This window comes from Trichosurus vulpecula, chromosome 2 (genome assembly GCF_011100635.1).
Source record: "Trichosurus vulpecula isolate mTriVul1 chromosome 2, mTriVul1.pri, whole genome shotgun sequence".
In the NCBI taxonomy this organism is placed as follows: domain Eukaryota; kingdom Metazoa; phylum Chordata; class Mammalia; order Diprotodontia; family Phalangeridae; genus Trichosurus; species Trichosurus vulpecula.
In genome coordinates this window covers 13,396,646-13,420,325 of record NC_050574.1, presented here as the reverse complement: position 1 = coordinate 13,420,325, position 23,680 = coordinate 13,396,646, and the positions used below count along the sequence as shown (strand labels likewise).

General features: G+C 40.7%; 1 pseudogene; it reads right to left on the bottom strand.

The window, feature by feature from the left end:
* Positions 1-1,561: 1,561 nt before the first annotated feature.
* On the bottom strand, positions 1,562-12,663 carry LOC118836259 (annotated as a pseudogene).
* Positions 12,664-23,680: the final 11,017 nt, after the last annotated feature.

The following is a 23,680-nucleotide window of genomic DNA, read 5'->3' as shown; positions in this document are numbered from 1 at the left end:
CAATGTCAGTTGTTTTTCCAGTAAGACATTTCACATTTTTGATTATCTTTTCATTCTTTTGATTTTGTTTTATTGCTTCTTGATGTCTCATGATGTCAGTAGTTTTCACTTGCCCAGTTCTAATTTTTAAGGAATTATTTTCTTCAGTAGGCTTTTGTACCACTTTTTCCATTTGGCCAATTTTACTGTTTAAGGAGTTGGTTTCTTTTTTTTTTTTTTGGAGGGACTGGTTCTTTATTTTGAAAGACATTTTGTCAATTTTCAGTATCAGAATACTTGCACTATTGGTTCCTCTTTCTCCAGATTGGCTCCCAAATAGACTACACCAAAGGAGAGTACGTTTAAGCTAATAAGCTGCACGATGCAAACCTACCACAGACCTCACAGAAACCTCGCCAAAAAAAAAAGGAATTAAAAAAGATCAGTACACTGCCAGCCCACGGACTGCAGACAGAGGGCACTCGCAGACAGATTGGGTGGGGGGGAGGTGGGGTGGGGGGGGATGGTGCTGGTGCTTCCCACCTGAGAAAAATAAAGCGTAAAGATAATATGCATAAAAATTTAAAAAAAAGTTTTGTGCACAGGCTATTCAAGATTTCTCCAGCACTGAGTGATATAAAGCACAATGAGATGGCACTGCTTTTAGAGGCAGCAGCTTCAGACCCAGGAATGGGTAATGAGATGAATTTCACTTGGCTAATTAGTGGCAAAAACGTTATTTTTCAAAGAAGGTGAAGTGGGGATAGGACTTGACACCACAACTTCTGGGGCTCATGATCCATTCTGCGAGTGAATGAGGAGAGGGAAGACAATTTGGTCCGAGACATCTTGTCTGTGTAATTTGCTTGTTTGCTACTGATGCAAATGTTTAAGAGAGAGAAAAGGAGAAGGAAAAAAAAAACACCCCGAGCTATCTTAAAGCTGAAAACCTGAATAGCACTCCTTTTTGGCAAACTCCTCCTGGAATGACCTCTCTGGTTTGGCTGGTGCTTGGTACAGAACATTGAGGATTCCCTTGGTGGAGTCTTTTCTTGAGCTATGTTCAGCTCTCAGTAGGGCAGGCTAACACCTCTTTCCCTCTTCTGTGGAGAAGGGGCATTGTTTAGGTAGAAAGATTTACCATCCAAAAGGAAGAAAAGGGATTAGATGCAGCCGAGGAGCTGGGGAATTATCTGGAATATCTTACAAATGGTTGCTACAACAACAACAACAACAAAGGTAATTACAAAATGTATACATCATACAACAGGCTTTTAAAGACACTATTGCATTGTGCTCCTGTTCCCTTAAATGTTGTTCTCAAAAGTGCTCAGCCCTCAGTCCATCTGGGATCTCTAGGGGAGAGCTGCAGAGACAGTTTGGTGAACTTGACATGGAGAGTTGGAGGTAGGGGTGGGGTGGGGAGAGGGTAAACAAAGACCCAGAGAAGAAAGTAGCATTCAGATTAAAGATCAGCCTTCAGTTTAAAGGTCAGCTTCAGGAAGGCTGGCCTGCAGCGAAGTCAGAGTCAGTGGAAGGAGCACAGACAGGGTGGGGGGGGGTGCCGAGGGAAAAGGAGTTTCTACATCTCATTCAGGTCAAGCAGAGTCTGGTCCAGCATCCTTTGTGTGCATTTCAGTTTATCTTCCAAGTCATCAATTGTCTTTTCCAGCTTGGATACCGATCTCCCAGCAATTCAGCACAGGTCTCTGCCTCTTTGAGTTTTTCGGTAAGACTCTTTATTTCCTCCTCATATTTGTCTTCTTTCTGAGAATACTTTTCTTCAGCAGCATTCAGACACTTCAGGTTCTGGTCCATCCGTCTCATCTGCTCATCCATCTCCCAGCAATGGGACTCAGCCAGCTCGGCCTGCTCCTCTGTGCGCTCCAAGGCCCCCTCAATGATCACCAACTTGCAGACTACCTCGTCGTACTTCCTGTCTGCTTCCCCTGCAATGTGTTTGGCCTCTTTCAGCTGGATTTGTTGCAGCTCCATCTTCTCTTCATCCTTCAAGTTACGATTTTCAATGACCCTCATACCTTGCTCGCTGTCATCAGCTGCCTCCTCTGCCTCCTCTAGCTTCTGCAGAACGGTTGCCAGATGCCCCTTAGCATGGTCCAGCACCTCCTCCACCAGCTGGATCCAACGGTTCAAGGAAGCCACCTCAGCCTCAGCCTGTTCCCGGGCCTCTTCTCCCCCTCTCCCTCCCACTGGAGATGCTAGGCCCTCTCCTTGGTGTCATGGGCCTGCTGATGCAGAATCTGAATCTTGCACTTCACCGCCTAGATGGTGGTGATACCAGCCACGGTGTCTGCCCTGTCCGGCTCCGGCTCCGGCTGCTGCCGCTTCTACAAGGAGCTGGTTTTTTCAGTGATTTTTGGGGGGTAATTCTTTTGTGTGTTTTTCCATTTGGCCAATTATACTTTTTAAAAAGTTCTTTTTGGTGATTTTTTGTGCCTCTTTTTTTTTTTAACAATTTGTCCTATTTTAAACATATTTTCTTGTTGTATCATTCTCATTTCTTTTTATAATTTTTCCTCTTCCTCTCTTATTAGGTTTTAAATTTTTTTGATCCCCTCCTTGAGGTCTTTTTGACCCTGAGACCAATTCACATTTTTCATTCAGGCATTGCATGTAGGCATTTTGACATTGTTGCTCTTTTCTGAGTTTGTGTTTTGATTTTCCTTGTCACCATAGTTGCTTTCTAGGGTCAGGTTCTTTTTTTTTTTTTTTTTAGGGGGATGGGGCTTGTTCATTTTTCAGCCCATTTTTTTTTTGACTTTTAACTTTATGTTAAAGTTAGGCTCTGCTTTCCAGCATGGAGAGAGCACTGCCTGAAGCTGTGGGCTTTTTTATTCTCTGGTTTTCAGAGGTAGTTCTGTGGGTCTGTAAGTTTTCTGTTCTTCCATGGTGATATAATATAAGGAGAGGTGTGGTCACTGCTCTTTTGGTATGTACCATGGTCTGTGAATAATGAAAGTATTATTCTCTGCTCTGGAATTGTGAGCAGGGTCCCTTCTCCCCTGCAGCTATGAACTTCATTGTGTTTGTGCTCTTCCTTGCCCTGAGACTGTGACCTGGAGCCAAATCCTATACAAAGTACCAGCAAAGGGGTTTTTTTATAACATCATTCTGATCAGTTGTCCAACTTCTTTATCATCTGTGGGCTGAGAGCTCCAGAAGCTGCTACCTTAGATACAGTTGTCCCCAAGGCTTGCTGCTGGTTTATGCTTGGTGTGGCCCACTGGATGCCATATGCAGGGGGGTAGGGCTTTGCTGCTGGCTTGCCAGGTGCAGCATACACTGGACTATGCTCCCCTATTTTCCCAGTGAGACAGACCTTTCCTGCTGACTTTCTAAGTTGTCTTGGCCTGGAATATTGTTTCACCCCATCTTTTGTTGGTTTTGCCAGTCCAGAATTCATTTTGAGACAGTATTTTAAAGTTGTTTAGAGGAGAATTTGGGAGAGGTCAAGTGAGCCACATTTAAAGGAAATTGAGGGGATTGAGACAACAAGTGGTTAATTGTGGGAATAGAGTGAACCACACAGATTCTATCTTGTAACCCAATTCAAAAGCTAACTTAATTCCCTTTCTGTTCACTTATGGATCTAGTCCAATTTATGCCTTGTGAGAAAACTTTATTTAATTGTAGGAATTGAAAAAAACACAACAAAAAACAACAATAAGAACACCAACAAGGAGACTCCCCTCTGGAGGTAGGAATCATCCTCTTGATCTGTTTTTCTTCCTATCTCAGTAAGAATTACACTAAATTTTCCCTAGAGATTGGGGTGTTTAGATTTAGATTAAGTTTGTCCTAGGGATTAGGGTGATTTGGGTTTAAATTAAGTTTTGCCCTAGGGATTGAGATGGTTTAGGTTTGGATTATTTTGCCCCAGGGTGTGGGGTGATTTTTTGCTCAAGGGTATAGGATGGTTTAGGATTAGGATTAAGTTTCAGTTTTTCTTTTAAAATTTGCCCCCCCCCCCCAGGGGTAAAGGAAGGGAAGATGGCTTCCAGTAGCAGGGGCTACCCCTTGGATAAATTTTTGGTAGGATGGGACCAGGGAATGCTCCCAATACTTACAGGAATGACTAAAGATCACACTATTGAGGTATGTGACATCTGACATAAATCTACAAGATATTACACTAGTAATTTGTTTTCTCCCTGCCCCCTCCCCCAATTTCACTCTTCATCATTGACAATGGAAAATAAAAGCTAGCAAGTGTGTGTCTTATTGTTGTGTCTGCTTTTCTGGGAAAATTTTTATCTTGTGTTGTGTTTAGAGTAGTTTGTAGATTCTGTTACCGTGAAAGATTTCTTTTTTATTTTAATTTATTTTAATTTTTGGTTTACAACACTCAGTTCCACAAGTTTTTGAGTTCCAAATTTTCTCCCCCTCTCTCTCCTCCCCCTCCCCCCCCAAGATGGTATGTAATCTGATATAGGTTCTACATATACCTTCACATTATACTTATTTCCATAATAGTCAAGTTGTAAAGAAGAATTATAACCAATGGAATGAATCATGAGAAAGGAAAAACAAAACCAAAAAAGGAGGAAAAAAAAGAGACAGCAAATAGTTTACCTCGATCTGCATTCAGACTCTCCAGTTCCATCTCTGGATGTGCATAGTCTTTTCTGTCATGAGTCTTTTGGAGCTGTCTTTGAACCTTGTATTACTAAGAAGAGGCAAATCTATCAAAGTTAGTCATCACAGATGCTGTGTGTCTGTAGTGGTGTATAATGTCCTCCTGGTTCTGCTCCCTTCACTCAGCATCAGATCACGTAGATATTTCTAAGTTATTACGAAGTCCCTCTTATTATGAAGTCCTTCCCCATTTTTTATAGCACAATAGCATTCCATGACATTCATATACTACAACTTATTTGGCCATTCCCCAATTCATGGGCACCCCCTTGATTTCCAATACTTTGCCATCACAAAAGGAGCTGCTATAAATATTTTTCTACATGCTGGTACATTTCCCACTTCTACGATCTCTTTGGGATACAACCCTAGAATTGGTATTGCTGGATCAAAGGGTATTCATATCTTTATAACCCTTTGGGCATAGTTCCAAATTGCACTCCAGAATGGCTGGATCAGTTCACAACTCTACCAACAATGTAACAGTGTTCCAATTTTCCCACATCCTCTCTAGCATTTATGATTTTCCTGTTTTGTCGTGTTGGCTAGTATGACAGGAGAGATGTGTAGTACCTTAGAGTTGTTTTGATTTGCATTTCTTTAATCAATAGTGATTTCTAAAAGGAAAATGCGGCCAGCTAGAAAAACTGCTAAAAACCCACAGCCAAAGAGTTTAGAATGTTGGGAAAGATTAATTCAGTTTCATACTTGAAGCAGTTGTCCTACTGAACAGGACTACCTCTCACTTTAGGCTTTCAGCAGGAAATTAAGTTTTTAAAAACTGCTAAAAACATCTTACTAGGATATAAAAAATATTGGAGATTAATCAATGTAGAATTTAGACATTAATAATTTTCACTTGGCAGCAGATGTTGAAATAGTGACTTTTGGGGTACTACTCTACAATATGTTTTAAGAAAAAATAAGAATTAAATTTTGTAAGTTTGTTGGGGTAAATAGCATATAGATAATTTCTTCTGAATATTGACAGCCCTGTTGTTTTAGTGTAATGGAGGAAGGCGGGTAGTTTGAAAGCAATCCCAAAGTGAAGAAAAAAATAGGTATATTATTTGCAGCTTAAATTTAACTGAATTTAACCCTTCCTTGACCATGAAAAGATATGATTGTTTAAATATGAAACCTTGAGAGGCTCCCCCATCCCAGCTCAGAACCCCCCTTTTGACCTTCATAAGAGATTAGGGACTCCCTGAGTCTCACCCCTCCCAGTTCAGGTGGACTCTGTCCCAGATTAGGGCTCCCCTAAAAGTCCTTTCCCAGCAGAGATTTCTAAGTCATACCTCACTTTTTCTTAAGTTTTTCTAGCTTCTGCAGTGACCATTGGCATAGATAATCCCAAAGGAGCAAAAAGTTGGAGGGGAAAACTTGGAGATTTCTTTGGAGGTGCTTCAAATAACATATTAATCAAGTCCAGTTCAAACAGACCAAATATTTTGATTACCCAAGGTGCTAAATAATTTTTATTCTGATTTCATTTTAAGGGCCTGTTTATGCAATTATTTTAGATAATTATGGCGCTGGGGGTCCTGGAAAGCACTGTTTTGAAAATTGTCCAAAAATCCAAGCCTAAATGAAGGAATTGTTTTGTTTACTGAAAAAAAGATAAAAAATTATCAATTCATTAAGAAAAATCAATAATTGTTTTCATTTAAACTCAAAATTAAAAGCATCAGTCTACTGCATCCACAGAAAGATTGAGAAAAGCTGAGGATTCCTGGGGTCCTTGGGCACTGAGTAACTGAATGACCAGACACAGAGACACCTGTCAGGATGCCCATGCTAAAACCACTTTTCACTCCTCTTTGTTTTCCAGAGCCAAGGCCCAGCAAGCAAGCTGTGCCCTGAGCTTGGCGTAGTAACAAGCCTTTGCAGTTGTCCTCTGGATCAGTTCTGCTGTAGCTAAATCACAGAATTGGTTCACACCAGCTCCAGGAGGCTTGGCCACCATGAAGACCTGCTATGAATCAAGCTTGCTGTTACCCCTCATTGCCACAGCTACACCTCACTGCTCAGTTCCTTGTCTAGCCTCAACTACATGGATTAAAGCCATTGATGCCTTTTACAGAACCTCCCCCGCCCCCCTGCCCCTTGCTGCCCAGCCCCCCTGGTCACTGGCAACAGCCTGGCTCACCTTTCCATCTGTAACAACAATCTTGCTAGCAGCTACTGTGGCTGTGTTAAACCACAACAACCAGCACACAGAAGGCTGTTAACACAGGTTCTTTTATCTGCTTTACTAAGGAAAGTAACTTTAAGGAGTTAACAATCTCACTTTAATTAAACATACAAATATCATTCAGGAGAATGAATATTGAATGAATGAATATTCATATCAATGAAACTGAATATTCAGTTCAGGAGAAAAAGCCAACAACCTGAACTTCGGAGCAAATATAAATAAATTACAAACTTACACAATATAAACAGACCAAAACACAATTCATAGTTACCAAAGAACCAATGGGTCTGGGTTAGCAAAGCCAGGGGGCAGTTACAACAGCTTGCCCAGAGTCCTACACCACTTTTCCAGTGACTGAGAGGCCCCAAACCAAATATCTGGGTTTCTTCAAAGCCGAGGTTGGTGGGTAGGCGGGGCTCCTTAACGTCTACCCAGAGTCTCCACATCAACACTCCTCCAGTACAGACAAGAAACTAACCTTTGAGTTTTTTTGCCCTGTTCATACCTAATCAGCAAAAGGGTGTGAGCCTGGGGCTTTACACTTAGTTAGTAAAAGAGTGTGAGCCTGGGGCTTTGCACCTAGTAAGGCTTACTCAAAGGCATTTGATTACTTTAGCATTTCTAAAAGAGAAAACAGTGAAAAAAAAAAAGTCCAAATAAAATTCTTTTGGGGGTCTGTTCTCCCCATACTGTTCCAGCCCCCACTTCCAAGTCCTGAGGGGCGGTTGGGCAACAAAGACAATAGGGTGGGGTCCTGGGGGGGGTCTAAGGCACTTCTGCTACCCACCAGAGACAACTCCACCCCTCCCTCTTGGATCCCAAACAGTCCCAGGGGAAGGCAGCAAAAAAACACACTCAGCACCTTGCTGCAAAATTTCCATCTTGCCCCAGGGCTGAATTCCAAGCTCCTGGGTTCCTGGTCATCCAGGTCATGCTGGCCTCTCATGGCTTCTGCTGGCATCCTGATGTAGGCTGTTCCCCACCTTTGCGCTCACCTCACCAAGGTCAGCTTGAAGGCAGTTCACTGCTCTCACCTTTCCAAAGTTCTCATGCAGGCAGTCTTCTGCTCCATCTGCGTTGATATGTTGGCAGCCACCATCCGCTTCTTCTCTTAAATAACTGTACCTCAGAATATTACAGCATGTGATCAGCAGGACTGATAAAATAATAGCTTTCTAACCCACTTTTCCTTCTTTTGATAGTACAATTTTTAATCTAATATCTAGATAGTAAGAGAAATTGCTTTTCTCAGAGCATAAGTGATACAATTGTTTCGCAAATTTCACAATATAATTTAGAAACATAGCAATACTAAACAACAATATTATGTATTTGAAACTTGAAATAAAACCCATTAGCCACCAGGTGGCCTCAGTTCTGTTGAATGCTCTTCCAAATTACGTTACACAGAACATGATTAATCTCATCACAATTGGCATTGTATACTGATCACATCTAAAAACCCATATAAAGTTATCAAGTATGAGGCAATTATATTCAATTAAAGCAATAATAGAAAGTTAATATTAATATAACATTTTATACAAGGCTTCTTAAACTTCTTCCACTCACAATCCCTTTTTGCCTTTTGGCAGGGTTCATTGGCACTGCATGGCCTGAGGGCCTGCACAGTGCAAAGTGTGCACGATTTATGTTCAGAACCAAGGCTTCAGTGAAGTTGTGAAACATAGCAGGGGCAAGCACTGCCAGAAACACCTTGGATTCATCATGCATTTGATTTTTAATTAATTTTTGGTCATTGCATGTTCAGAAATCTTTTACTGTTGCCAATTTTTTTGCAATCCTATTTGCAATCTTGACCCACAGTTTTAAGAAGGGCTGTAAGTCTGTACTAGGCACTGTGTTTTAAGCACTTTACAATTATAAGATCCCCACAACTATCCTGGGAGGTGGGTGCTATCTTTATCCCCTTTTAGAATACTAAACTGAGGTAAACAGACATAAGATAACTTGCTTGGGGTCACACCACTAATCAATTTCCTAATGACAAATAGCAAATGTCTTTTATATTAGGTTCTGATTTACCATAATCACTCTGAAAGGAGAATGCTCTCAGACCACATTCTGATTTCCTTCAGGAAATATTTCTGACCAAATCAAATCAAATCTGGATTTATAATTGCTAATGGTAACATTTTAATTTCCAAGGCCCAGTGCTCTTATAACTTCAAAGGAAAAGTGATTATTATCCATAAATTCATATATTTCTTGTTTTTTCCTTTTTCTAAAAGACACATGGTGACCTTTTCCCCTATTTCCTCAAAAAGTTAGATTCATTCTCAATTTCTTGCCTCCTTTACCTCACCTTGAAACTTTTTCAGATAAAGAACTGGCCTAAGTACTCAACTTTCAATTTCCAAATAGACATATATTTAAAAATACACATAATGTTTTACAAATGGTTTGAATTCACATCTGTCATGATTAAAGTGTGTGGGCTAAAATATCAGGAGATTCTGAGACATCAGGCATTTGATCCATTGCTGGCAGGGCATGGCCAGTCTCCCTTAGAGTCAAGTAAATTCTCAATTTGAACTGTACAAAGAAACATTTAAGCTCCAATATAATAGTCACAGATCACAATAACTAATAATTTTATCATATCCAATATCTATATAGTGTTAGAATTAATATGGGCTTCCTATAGATTATCCTGAAAGGTGGATGGACATAAGTAACTAGAAGCTTATCTAACTTTACCCACAGACTAAAGCTGCTAAAAGACTGATTTTTTATAGGAATTAAAATATTTTTACTTTGAAACTTCTAGTTCTAAACTAAGATAAAATCACTGCACTTTAACCTAAGCTTAAGGCTAGATCCTTGAGATATTACAATACTGAGACCCTAACTCATTTACCAATCTGCCACAAAAGCGAGAACTCTACCTTTCACAGAAGAGGACACCTTAAAAGGTTCCTTGTTATGTTGACTTCACAGAAAACCCTTATAACTATCTCCTATATTTCCAGAAAGTTTTTTTTAATATGACATATTTATATCAGTCTTTTAACAATTAAATCCATAACCCAAAAGAATTAAAGAAGAGCAAACTTTTCTAACAGTATTTCTAAAACAATGAATTATCACATTAACATTAAGTACTTTCTTTAATACATTACAAATCACATAACTGAGGTAACTTGGCTTAAAACCACATAGCTGACAAGTTTCCTGATCCATATAGTATAAATAATAAAGAAATATTTCACTTAAAGTGAGAGCAGAATATATTCTATCACACCTGGGTCTATTTTCCAAATAACATCATAGAGAACCTCAGTTTCTAATTTCAATTAGTATTATATTTGACACAGGAGCTATTTATTCCAAGCATTTCATATTATGGGATTCACTATTTCCAGCTAATCCACTTCCAAAGATTTTAAATGTGACAGTATATAAGAAATTTTAATTATCACACTTAGAACACATTGCTCATCAAATTTTCCCGACTCCCTATATAAGTGTGTATTGGCTTCCAAATTGAGTTACGAAAGTTTTCATTCTCAATCTATCTACTTACAGAAAAATCAAACTTTCCTATAGCTTCTCAACATGCTTAGACCATCTGAATCTGTCACCTGGCCACTCAGAGGAGCTGTCCAAGGACCAGAGGGAGTTGGAGGACTTGGCTTCACTACTGCCCATTTCCTCCATTTCTATTCCCAAGCCTGTTAACAGATTTTACAAAAGACTTGACTGCCTGCTTAACAACAGAGATGTGTTATGTTGCCTAAAAAAATAGTTTTCCAAATTAAAAGTCATGTTCACCCTCCTTTCTTTCCTGCTACTCTTCATTTTTCAAAATCTGGAGAAATTTAACACTTAACAATTTTCAAATCAAGAGAGTAGTATCTGTCTCTCACATCTTTCACCAACATTATTTATAAAAATAGTTTTACAATGGTAATATACACTTTAAAAATAAATTGCTGAAATTCTGAATTGATTGCATTTAAGGCTATGATGGGAAAACCTTGATCAAAGTGTCTTAACAGACATAAAACTTATTTTTGCAGTTTAAACACATTGCCCTGATTTCAGATATATTGAGTAGATGGACAGTTCCCTAGATTTACTTTAAACATTATCCAAGTGGCCTTAATTATGGCTCATCAACTATGGCTTAAATATAGCTCAATCAATAATGACTCATTAATTACCCTGACTTGAGATGATGGACTTGCTCCTAGGAATCAGCCTTTCCAGGCTACAGCTATAGTATGAGATTTTTATGAGCTTATGTGGCAACAAATTTGGCTAGCAGCTGCTCTGGGGGTGTAAAACCAACAACAACCAGCACACAGAACGCTGCAAGCCCAGGTTCTTTTGATCTGCTTCTGACAGGGTTAACTATCTTACTTTAATCCAACATACAAATATCATTCACTCAGCTCAGAGGGAAAAGTCAGCACCCTGAACTTCAGAGCAAATACAAACAAATTACAAACATCAACAGACAGACCTTGTCTGATTCAAATCTCAATTCATAGTTACCAGAGTTTAACAAAGTCTGAACATCCAGGTTTTCTCCAAAGCTGGGGAGCTCATAACAACAGCTGGCCTACAGTCACATGCCACTCCTGCTATGGCTCAGAGCTCCGAAAAAAGAAAGCCAACCTCTGGTTTAATATATCTTGTTCAAGGTCGAAGGTGAGTCACACATGCAACTCACCCATGTGACCTAAAATCGTCACAAAATGCAACTTAAACACACGTGGTCTAAAAGCCACTGATATCACAAATATGTCACTTAAAGCCATGTAAATAAGGCTTTCCCTTGAGGCAAGGAGGTGTTTAAAGACTCCTATTTTAATCAAAGAAACAAAGGCCAAACTCTTCAAGGGCACTTGGTTTAATAAGTGCTAAGAGCCCATCTTGATTCCCAGTACAGCTTACAGCCACAACTAAAGCACCAACCAAAGGAAACCTAGGCTTTGTACTCAAAGAAAAATCCCTTCTCTGATTGCAACTCCAAATCGGACAAATTCTTGTATACTGGGGAAAGTTCCTACTTCCCTGTACACAAAAAATTGGTCGACTGAATAAAATAAATCAGTAAATTTCATTGTTTCGGCTTAGAATTCAAAGCACCAGTCTACCGGATCACCAGAAAGACTGAGAAAAGCCGAGGAATCTCGGCACTTGCGCACATTGCTGTCCAAAAACAGAGGCACCAGAAATATTCCAGGCAATTCCTCAGGTTTTAAAGTCACACAGCCATTGACCTTAAAGTGTTCTAATCTCTACTGTGACCTTTAGCATAGATTAAATCCAAAGGACCACAAGTAAAAGGGAAAAGTTGGAAACTTCTTAGTTTTAGGGTTTTCATGATATTTCTTCAAGGATCATTGAAATCGAGGCTGATTCAAATGGTCCACTCTTTTCTTTGTTGGCAGATGATACCAAATTAAGTGGTTTTCCTTGAAGTTTTGCTCTACCTTGTTTTGAAATTTCATCACAGTATTTAAATGTGGCTCAAGTCCTGCAGAGCACCATTTTGAAAAAAAAAAACATTTTACCACAAATTAGAGAAATCCATTTTCTTGTCCCACTAAAGGAAGTTGTTTTCACTGAAAAAAAGAACATGTTAATCAATGGATTAAAATATAAATAGAAAAATTTGTTCATTTAAACTTGGAATCAAAGGCAGCAGCCCCATCCTAGGGCCTAGCTGGTTGAGGACCATTGGGAGGAGCCAAGGTTTGAGGTGTGAAGCTGGCCACAGAAGCTCTAGCCAATCAGGTTTGAGTAAGTTCTCACCTCAGGGAAGACAGGTTGTTTTTAAAAGGGCAACGCAGGGTCATGGAGAGCACAGTCTGTGTTGTGCTACAGAAGGAGAAGCTGCCTCAACCCTTCCATTCCTCCTTGTCTGCCTTCCTCTCTCTCTTACTGGCTGGCTGGCTATCTTGTCCTTCTTTCCCTGACCAGTCCTCTCTTCCAGGTGGAAGCCAGAGGATTGCATTTCCTTTGAGCTCAGAGTCCCAGAGGACTCTGCCTGACTCTAAAACACCCTTTCTGCCAGCCTCTCTGGCCTCTTGGCATCGAGAGGTGCAAGAAGCAGAAAAGGCCTTGTCCTGGGCTGGCCCAAATCCTCAGCCAATTGGCCCCATCCAGAGGTAGCTTGAGCAGACGTGCGAGTCCAAGAGCTGTTCGAAGAGCTCATGGAAGTGCTCACGTGCTTGGAGGAGGGTGGGCACTTCCTCAGCCTGTGTGCGCAGGAGTTTCCCATCATAGCCACACAGGTGCTCAGCAATGCCCTGGTGTGGGAAAGCCTGCAGGAAGTTGGGCAGGGCCCTTGGGTGCTGCAGACTTTGGTCAATCTCTGGGCCCCCATCATAGACCTGGACTTTGACCAGACTCTTGCCTCTCTGGCCAGTCTATACCACTGCCTGGCTCACCCAGAGCCTGAGTGTGGTGCCATCTGGACCCTCTGGGCACTGATTCAAACTGAGCACTGGCTAGCCCAGGCCAAGCCTGGGCAGCTCCTCAGCAGGCTCCAAGAGGTAGAAGACATCTTGCTTGAAGTCCTGAACTGCAGTGACCAATGGCTGCTGCCCACCATTCACACCCCACCCAGCTTGCTGCCCAGCAATGCCATCGCCAGCCATAGCCTGGCACACCTCGCCAAACTCACCAAGATCATGCTGTCCATGACCAAGCCATGCATCCTCCAGTCTTTGCACTGCCTACAAGGACTTTTGGACACACTCCAAAACCCTCACTCCTAGGCCATTGTGGAAAGTGAACTCTCCTAGCACTACCAATACCTTGCCCTTCTGCAGTCCTCACTCAGCACCCAGCCTCCCTACCAGTCCACTGCCAGCTGCCTGCCTTGCTGCCCTTGGCTCCATCATTCCTCATCTCGAATGAAGAGAGAAACTCAGACATTCTGAAGTGCTGCTCTAGCGTTGGTAATTTCACAGAGGATGCTTGGTCTCCCCACCTGGAAGAACTTTGTTCTGCCCTTACCCACCAACCTGCACAAATCCCCCAGCACCAAGACACCCACACATTGCCTCCAGATACCTGTACCTTAAGGATTCCAAACAATTTCTCTGTGCGGGAAAGACACCAACCAAATTTCTGACATTTTAAAGTCACACCTCAGTTTATCTTTGATGTTTGAACACTCACTTTGATTAAATCTAAAGCACAATAAGTGAAAGGTAAAACATGGAAAATTCTTGGTCTCAGTTTTTTTTCCAATATTTCTTCAAGGGTTATCCATAATCAATTAATTAACTAGGCTCAACAATAATCAATAAATTGATGATCAGTGATCTCTCTTGGTAACCAAACCCACCAAGGGAAAGTCCCATAGCAGTATAAATCCAGGTCTGTCTTCTTGGCAGCAAATTACCGACAAGGTAAGGGCAACCCATTTGGGTTTGTAAACTTTTAATGAGCATGTGGGGTAAGAGCCTTCAGCTTATTCTGCTTACTTCATCCTTAAGGAGTGGGAGCAGCATAGGGGAGAGTCAGCTGAAGAATGAGACTTGGTCATGAGCTTTGAGCCCCCTAGCAATCTGGGTACCCCTATCAGATTCTCTCTGGTTTTATTTCTCTGTCATGAGCCAAGCTGCTGAAAACTGAAACAAGGACACAAGCTCATTCTCCCCTCTCTGCCCCTCCTGCCCCGGGAAGTATCTAACTCCATATAGGTCCTGTTTAGAAAGGAAAAGAGAACTCAGATATCCAGTTGAATGGGCCCCAGCCCAACTAAGTTAAGGAACAAATGCCTTGAGAAGGCACTTCCTTAGCTAGAATGGGTCAGGGGAGAGGCTACTCTTGAAGCTAATGTTAATTAATGGCCTTTTTTTTTTAATAAAGAAAGGAATGTGACTAATTGATATTACTCATCAAGCGATGCAATGCTACTCAGGTGCTCAACCTTCAAAGCCTGAGACTGGCCATAGCGGTTGAGAGCCTGATAGGGTATATGATCTGTCTAGTTCTTTTACATAGGACTGCCAGGAGGCAGCCTTGACACCAACTTGACCTTTGGAAGAGTTAATACATTCATTTGGGCCAGTAGACTACAAGTGGATACACAATTTCAAGAAGACATCTAGCCTCCTGACCTCCTTTCACACACCTTTTCAGGTCCTGCTGACTAGTCATACTGCCATTAAGGTTGCTGAGGAGATGGCCTAGATACATCACTGCCCCATGAAGCCTGCCGACATTGACCTGGCCCAGCAGAGAAAGCAAGCCCTGATCAACCCCTGGAAATTTTTCTCATTCATTTGCTAACTGTTATTAAAAACTAAACAAAACAAAACAACAACCCATCAGCCCACACTTAAGGTACTTGGTCATTAAGAGAGAGCACTGACTTAATTTATTGGTTACCGCTAGCCTAACTAACAAATTGATCATGCCTTGAATTTTGTCTCTCAGAATTCCTCTCAAGATGCATCCCTCCCCAAAGGTCCTGTGACTCTTCCTTCTCCTACCATCTCAGGTGAGAGCCTTGCATCATGTTTTACTGAAAAAAATTGATATCATTCACCCAGAGCTCTCTGGGTTGAGCCAGAGTTGTGCAAATCATCAGCCTTACTCTCTCTTCCAGAGTAATCAGAGTCCTGTAGCAAGAAAAAAATCAGGATGTCTAGAGACAGCCTGGAATGCAGTGGATGACCTTGGCATCCTTGATGTCTTACTAAGCTCTAAGCTCTCCACTTCAAGCCCTTGCTTCAGCCACTTTCACGACCATTGGAACAAATTGTTCTTTTTTGCCTATTCTATCAGGAGAAGATGCTTGGATTAGGCATCCCTGCAACTCACCAATGGCTTTAAAGCCTATCAGTTACTCTCACCCTGGTTTAGCCCATAAGCCAAGATGTTTTACTAGGATGTGGCCTCTGTTCATTCTACAACTTCTTGGAGCCACAGAAGAGAGTAAGCAAATAGAGGTTAAGTGATTTGCCAAGGGTCACGCTGCTTGTTAGTGTCAGAGACTGGATTCAAGCTCAGGTCTAACTGTCACCATTGCACCTGCCAGAGGTCATCCATTTCAAATGGTATGACAGAACGCATCTTCAGAAAATACCTACTCCATTTTAATTAAGTTTTTACTTATCTGAAGTGCTTTAAGTGAATATGTAAATCATAGGGACTATAGAGGTTGAAAATTAGTTTCAAAACAAATTCCCCCTACTCCAAAAAAAAAACAACCCTGGATTTAAGAAATATCTAGGGACAAAAAGACCAAGACTCATGAGAATTCTCTGATGATCGTAGGAAGCTCAGAGACAGTGATATCATTCATTGCAAGGCCTGAAAGCAGCAAATATAGAAGATTTAATGACTTTGTTAAAGGAGCATTATGTTGTATTGGCAATTTGCAAAAAAAACTCTTTGGATATTTGATTTGTGTTGTTAGTAAGTGTCAAATGACACTGTAGTCAAGGGAAGGGAAGGGAAACCATCAGACAATTTTGCACATAGGGGCAGCAAAAAGCCTTATAGCTACTATAAGCAAGATAAAAGATGGTTAACTGTAACAAAAAAGTCATATTGCAGCAATCACTATAAATATCAGGCCTCATTGGTGAATACTTTGAGTGGCTTGACTGGATTTGATGAATGATTCAAGCTCAGGGCCACATCATATATAATATGGTTGGCCCTTCTTGCAAACCAGTGTAATATATGTACTCAAGTCATATAATCAATCTGTCAGTGTAATATAGTTGTGATACTTATTTCTTTCCAGCTATCTCCAACCTGATCTTTAGTCTCCTGAAGGTAGAGGAGAAGTGAGATTCCATCATGCCAATCTCCTGTCAATGGAATTAAGAGAGAGACATCATTTCATCAAATTTCCAGCCTGCTCTCATGCTTTGTGGGAAGGAGAGTATCACCACTCCTTCTGCTCCAATTTCTTGCTCCCTCAGCTGAACTAAGAATCTGAAAGGATTCTACCCTCGCATGGATACTGAAAATCTTCAGAAAAAATTTCCCTTAATGGTTAACAAACTTTCCCCTGGTCATACCCTCCTCCTGAAGTGATTCTGAACCCCTGAAGGTCATTATTTAAACCCCATTCCCCATCCCTACTGGTTTATTCCTTATTCCCATTCCCCTTAATCTACTCCTACACCAAAGCTATCCACCATGTGTCATAGGCTACTAGAGCTTTCCTAATAGAATATAATGACAAGCAGCAGCTTAAAGAAAGTAGAAAGTATCTAGGAAGAAACATCAAGATCTTAGCAGCTTTGCAGAAGAAAAACAGCTCAGAGGTACCAATGGGCCAGAAAGCTGCTTCTGACATTAAGGGGAAATATGTAGCAGTAGAGGCCAAGACAACTTCCAGTAGGGATGCTGATTTCAAACCCAGACTGATGTTTACATCTTCAATTATAATCTTTAACTTCCTCCCCTAACAGACACTACCTAGTATAGTCCTGCCTTATACTTCCATAGAGCTCTCATTTGCAACCAAAAAAAGATGGCAGAAAGGGTGGGTAATAGGAGCCAAGATATTCCATGAAAGAAAGAAGAGAAACATAAGCAAGTATTATTAATTACTCCATTTTTCTTGTCTCCAAAAGTGCCACAAAGAGAAGAGAAAACAAGAAAATTCAGTGTCTGGGTGAGAAGGGGTAAAGTGGATGACTTTGTTAAACTGCATCACTGTGGGAAGAAAAACAAAGAAAGAAAGAAAGAAAGAAAGGAAGGAAGGAAGGAAGAAAGGAAGGAAGAAAGAAAACCAGGTGACTTGGAGAAAGTTATCTGAAAGGGAACCTGTGGCAATTCACCCAAGATGGCTCCAAGAGACATACTGAGCCCCATACAAATTTTTGGAACTGTACAGTCTAGATAGTAATTTCTCACCAACAGCAAAACTGACAAACTGATGGTTTCCACATGATCTTTTCAGGCAAAACTGTCATCTCTACCACCTCTCATCAGCCTGTTTAGCTAGGTCTCACTTGCAGTTCACCAAGGCAGGCAGATGATTACATATTTCTTTATTTTCATGAGATAGAATATAATCTTGGAATCTCAGAATCTCAGAGCTGGACTTGGGCTTACAAGAACATAGTAAGTATTGAATAAAAGCTTTTTTTTTTATTAATCTATTCCCAAAAACATCTTTAAGAGCTTGCTTTTGTAATGCAGTTTATTTGTCAAATTAACACTTTTTTTTGCATTATAGGAGATCCTTGAGTTGATGACTTGGGCATGACCTGGAACCTGCCAAGTCAAAAAAGCACAATTGCCTTTAAGACCTAGGATGTGATACAGTTTTGGAAACCAAGAATGTCCAATCTGGAAGCAACCCTAGAGGTCCCTAGAGGTTCAAGCCCCATATCTGACAGCACACTTTTGTTCTATAGCTTTGCTTGTTAAACTCACCTCTTCCATTCTTTGAAGAAGAAAATCTACATGGAAGCTACTCTGGAGTAATCTTTTATTCTGCACTCATAGATGAAAGATATCTGTGGATGGAACGTTGAGGAATAAGCCTTGCCCATGCTTTAGAACCATAACTTTAAGTCTGAGAACCACAATTTAATTCCAGCAAATGTCTGGAATTTGTCAAGAAAGGGTGACTATACTAAGACTCTAAGGATGTTATATAATCGTAGAATCCTAGATTGTCAGAATGAGTCTTGACCTTACTTGTACACAATAAGTGGTAAATTGGTGTTTTTCTATTCTTTTACTCCTACTAGCACCTTGGAGAGTACACTTCTGCAGTTTTATTGGTCAAATGTACTTTTTTTGTGTGTGGTAGGGGGTTCTTGAATTGATGACCTGGATGTGACCTGGAACCTGCCAAGTCAAGAAAAAGAGAATAGGCTTAAAAGCCTAGTGTGGCCTACAATCTTAGAAAGAGGTCAGAGAGAGTCAATAGACCATTTGCTACAAGCCATTTGCTGCAACGCTTTTACAATTAATACAATATATTTGACAGCCCACTTTTAGTTTGTAGTTTTTGCTTGTTATGTTACCTTTATCTTTGAACTCTTGCCTTACTGTCAGTAATTCATGGGAAATCAACAAGAATGAAGAGAACTCTAAAAGAGAAAGCTTATTGTCCTTTGGTGGCGAACGCAGAAGATTTTTGGATGCTTTTAGAGAGAAAAAGGAACATATAAAAGCAAAAACAAAAAATGAACTTTTTTACCTGAGAGTAGCAAATATTTCATATGTCTTTTTTCCCAGAGGAAATCTCCAACTCTGTGAGTGACTTCATTGATAGTAAAATGTTTCATCCTGTGACCAGGTGGGAAGTGAGAGAGTAAGTGAGGGAAATCTGATCTGTCCCCAAAGGGAGAGCAATAACTTAAAAGAACTATATTTTCCTAAAATTTAGAAAGTGGAGTCAATTGTGGAGTGAGAGTCTTTTTTCCCAAATTAAAACTCATATTGTCCTTTTGCCAAGAAATCCTCTTATCAGTTTTTGGCGGTTGAATAGGATGAAATGGAAGAACTGGAGTGAGAAATCCTCCATATTCTCTCAGAATGCTTATTCTTTTTTAATGGAATCCAAGCATGTTTTATCCTGCAATGTGGCATTCATCTTTATCTCTCCAGAATTTGCCTGCACAGAGTATGTTAGGTTGTTAAAGTTAATGACACATTCTTTTCTCAAGGGGTGTTTTCACCTTTTCAGAGTGTTAAAAATATATGCATCAAGAAACAATTTCCTGTTACTGAAGTTTCAAATTTGAAAAGCTACCTTTCCGACTAACCATTCAAAATTTAGATTTTGTTCTTTTTTGAACCTGAAAATTGACACAAGCATCTCCGATTTTTTGTCCTATTGTATCTTCTACTGTGTCCAAAGGAACTTCTGTTAAGTCTTTCTAAACCAGGATTCAGCAAACAATTGCCAATGAGCTATAAAAAGACAAGTATTAGGCCAGGTTTGACTCGTGGGCTGGAGTTTGCCAACCCCTTCTCAAACCCCTTATTCTCATAAATTCCAGGAGAGATAAGAAGCAAAATGGTCTGACAGAAGAAAAAAGTCCCAGTTTTGGACAGAGAACCAGGGTTCAAATTCACCTCTGATGCTTATTATTTGTGGGACTGTTACTTTAGTGCCAGCAAAGATTTAGAAATTCTATAAGAGAAAAATCTATTATTATGTCCAGTACTCATTGTGGAGGGTTGGTCTGTTAAATGGAGGTGTCACATTTAACCCCAAATTTTGCCTTCCTTTATTCCAGATTTGTATAAGGAAAACCAAGATAAAGACACCAACCTACTCTATCTCATTCCTCTGAATCCATGACAGAAGAGCAGACTAAAAAGTGTCTGTCTCTTGACCACTGAAAAACAAACAGACACCCACAAAGACACAGACAGACAGACAGACAGACACACACACACACACACACACACACTGATACCTCAGGAAGATGATGATCTGTTTTCTGTTTACTATAAGTACCTGTGGGAAATCAGTCCCATTCAGCAGATTTCTTGGTCCTCAGGCATATACTTTTTTATGCATCTACTGATGCTTCATCCTACCTACACTTTCAACAAGGTGAAGATTTTTTTAAGCCAACCTTCCCCAACATTTACCTTTAACTTTTACCAGAGTGTCTAATGCTCTGGTCACAACATGGAGATCACAGGCCATCAAGCAATTCCCTGTGGTCTATCCCCTACTTCCTTGGAAATTTCTTCAGTATCCTGCTGACTTACACCAGTTGTAGGGTCTGGAATTCCCCTGGCTGGGGAAATTTATACCTTCCCAAAGATGAATATTCCTGTGCACTGGAATATTCTTGGCTTTCCCAATCAGAGGAGCTAATCTGGTACCAGAGAAAGAGACTGAGAGATCTAGACTGATTATAAGAAATAGTAGTTTAATCAATAGAATTACTCACATAAAAGGGGGGCACTCTGGAGCTTCTCCAGATATAAACACTCAATAGTATATTGATCCCCACTTGGAGATCCCAGGAAAGCTCAGTGATAATTAGAGAAATCAGGCAAAGGAAGGAGGGGCTATAGAGTACAATGGTAGATGATTTGGGTTTCTGCTTAGTAATGAGTTGATTTCTAAGCTTGGGTGTTAAGCAAAGGTTGATGTGTAAATACTCAAACAAAAGATTATGTATAGGTCACAGACAGGCCACTAAGTGGTCACTGTGTCCATATTAGAGTTTTCATTGGTCGCAGCATCTAAGTTTTGACTCTGTATCTGAATTATGATTTTTGACATGTCACCATATCTGGGCTTCTGCATTTCACAGATTTTAAGTAAATGGCTATCATTTCTTACCATGTTTTATGGCCATTTCCCAAATTGAGACCCACAGATGGTTGAGGCACTTATCAAAAGGCACAAACTCAGGCCCAGTCACATTCATTCTGGCTGTTGCCCTAGCTGCCTAGACTTCCATGGGATTCATTCCATTAGACTGAATCTTGTAACTACCCCTAGAATCTTAGCTAGCTCCACTTGCAAACCTGAAAAGGATTATCTCTGAGCCTAGGGAAGCCCCTTTCTTTCAATTTATCTTTCTAGTAGCATATTTCTTGGTGCCATGGCTACACTGAATGGAGCATGAGACTTAGGAGTTCTAGGAACTGGGGTGACTGGAGATGATTTGACTCCTGTCTAGCAACTGGTAATTGTCTTGTCCAAAAATCAGAAAAGTGAAGCTCGAGCCTTGGCTGCATTCCCCAGATATATTGGGATGCTGCTGTCAGACCTGTGGGAATCTGTGTGAACACTTGGTGTGAAAGCTATCTGTACTTCAAGAAGACAGGAGCCCGACATTCTCTAATACCTGGACACTTGGTAAGTGTTTAGGAGACTCTTGAGATTAATTGATCAAGATTAATTGTTTCTGTGGAAGAAGAGTTGCATGCCCTCAGGAAGTGTCTCAGAGATAAAGATCAAAATTCCATGGTGCTCAGAAGTTAAGTGGGAAGAGTGGGGATGGGGTGAAAGGTAAGAGAGCACTGAGGTGTGAATCTTGCAGAAGTAGAGAAAACAAAAGGATTTTTCTCCTGTGGCACTCATTCTGAGGATGGGGTTCACACCTTCTCAATGTAAAGTGAACATGCAAGAGATCCCTGGAGGAAAGCATATAAAAGGCCAACACCAGCTTATTTTTGGTGATTCCTGCTCAGAGCAGAGATTGCAGTTGGAGCTCTGTTGGCCCCTGAGAAGTTTCCAGGAAGGACATTAAAGGTAAATTTGCTCCTGGGGAGGTGCCTTTTTCTTTGACTTCTATGAAAATGGATAGGTAGTCTGTTTGAGAGACTAAGGAGAGATAGCCTGGTTAGGGTACTTGGTGTCAATGGAGTTACTCGGTTTGACTCAGTGCTTGGGAAATGGTCCTATGTCCCTGATCAGAGTCAAATTCCTTGCCTGCCTAAACCTGTCCCAACAAGGCATTTCCTGCCTGCAATATCCTCACTCTCTCACACCTTTTTAGTGTCAAAAAACATAGAGCCTGGTAGTTAGTAGGCCAAGAGGTGAGTAAGATGATGACAGGAGACCAAGCCCATTCAAGGGGAGCAGTGTGTCTACCTCCTAATGAGATGTGGAGTATCTGGGCTAGCTAGATAGAATATTCACACTGAATACATGGAGGAGCTCCTGAGCTAGCCTCCATGAGATTTTGTGAAGGATGGGTTGAGTGATGAGCCTGTTTGTATAAAGCTTAGGAGGCAGTAGGTTGGGAGAGGATACAGATTAGAGAAAGTGGGGATGATAGAATGTACAATCTGCTGGAGAAGGAGGAAGGGTTGGAATCAAAGATGCTCGTAAAGGGCTTTGTCTTGTCAGGGAGAAGGATTACTCTTCAGGGGAGAGGTGGGGGAAAACATCCCATTAATTTGAGAGGAAGAAGATAAGCAGAGGACCTTCATTCAGTGATAGCTTTGATGTCATCCATTTTCAGAATGAGGTCACAGCCTTGAGCTGAGGAGGTAGGGAGAGGACATGCTAAGAAAAGATGGAGGGGAGGGAGGGAAATGTTTAGGCTAGCTGCTATGGGGAGTGAGATTATGAATTAGAGAATTGTAAAAGGATTGGTAAATGCTTACAAAATAGAAAGCAAGTCAATATTAATATTTTTTCTTTCCTTTTCATCATGATATTTTCCATGTAATTTTGTCCCTAGGTGCCACCATGTCAGTTTAAACTCATCCAGAAAACAGTGGAAGTGAACCAAATTCGGTGAAGAATTCCTTTTGCTTCCTTTGTCAACTTGGCCACCTTAGTTTGTCCCTGAACACTTTGAAGACCTGGAATATGCCCTCCTGTGTCCTGACCTCCCACCTGCCTACCAGACTGCTGAGAGTAAAGACAACAGTAGTGATGACAGTAATGGTGGCAAATCTGATGACAGCAATGACAAACATGACAGAAAATCTGCAGAGAGAAGTGGAAAAGTTGTAGAAATGAAAGCAAAGGAAGCAGAATGGCACAAAGAGTGTGAAGCGAAATGTCAATGGAAAGATCATGAAGCATTCTCTTCAGGATCCATTTTCGATAAAGGTGTCACCATGTCAACATCAGGTCACCCAGAGAGCAGTGGATGTGAAGAGAGTTCTGATGGAGTCATCATGTCACCCCAGTTTGTCCCAGGACAATTGGAAGATTTCTGCACTTGTTCTAGTTCCTGATTAAATAACAACATAAAATCAAATTTCCCATTTCTCCCCATAAAACCTTCTAGGTTTTTGGGTACCACAACTTCACAATAATACAGACATACCTTTATTACAGTAACTTTAAATGTACCCCAGCCTTTGTCTATGGGATAATGATTCAACATTGTATTTGTATCCTTATTTCTTTTCCCTTTATCTAATTATTCCCATAACATTCAG